We start from the raw sequence: 958 nt of genomic DNA on the forward strand, positions 1-958 counted from the left end.
ATAAACATGCAATGGCTTTTTCTCTCAAACTTCTTCTCACTCCTTTATGACATTTATACAAAAACAGCAACGTTGTTATTAATGATATTGCATAAGATTATCCACCAGTTCAGTTCAGAATAAACCAGTTCAGTTCAGAATAAACCAGAACAGAATCCTCCACGAGTCGCTGGTCGGTACGGACGGACCATTCTTTCTGCCATAATTCAATAAATAAATACATCATTTTTAATTAATTAATTAAACTAGGAATTAAATGTGTCATTAATTAATTAAAATGGGAATTAAATATGACATTCATTAATTAAATGTGTAATTAATTAAATGATTCAATAATTAATTAAAATTGGAAAAAAACATGTCATTAATTAATTAAATGTGTCATTAATTAATTACCATTGGAATGACATATGTAATTATTTCAGTATTTCATTATATTTAATTCTAATTGTAATTAATTAAAGACACATTTAATTAATTAGTGATATATTTAATTCCCATTTTAATTAATTACTGATGTATTTATTTAATTTTGGCTCTAAAAATCCTCCGTATTTCCACGTCCATCACAGTCTTTGATCGTCTTCGTCGTCTGATCCTTTTCCTTCAACGTTCCTCTGTATTTTTTTGCATGATAAAGTTATTATTTCTGCAGGACGAGATGAAGGAAGAATCCGGAGCTTTAACCTTTAACGTGCCAGCGGTTAAATATCATACAACGTTTCCTATTATGTACAGAGTCTGAAAAGTGTGCTAAAGTTTAACGGAGAGGTAACTCTGCGCTCCAGGAAACGTCTGGTAGTTCCTTTTGTTCCGTAGAGTTTAATGGACATGTTGATCCTCACGTTGGGAAGTTCTGGAGAGTAAAAGTTCTGGAGAGTAAAAGTTCTGGAGAGTAAAAGTTCTGGAGAGGGTTGAGGGTTTGAGGTCCATGATGAGGTTACGGTGGGAAAGAGTC

Source organism: Cololabis saira, chromosome 19 (genome assembly GCF_033807715.1).
Source record: "Cololabis saira isolate AMF1-May2022 chromosome 19, fColSai1.1, whole genome shotgun sequence".
NCBI lineage: Eukaryota > Metazoa > Chordata > Actinopteri > Beloniformes > Belonidae > Cololabis > Cololabis saira.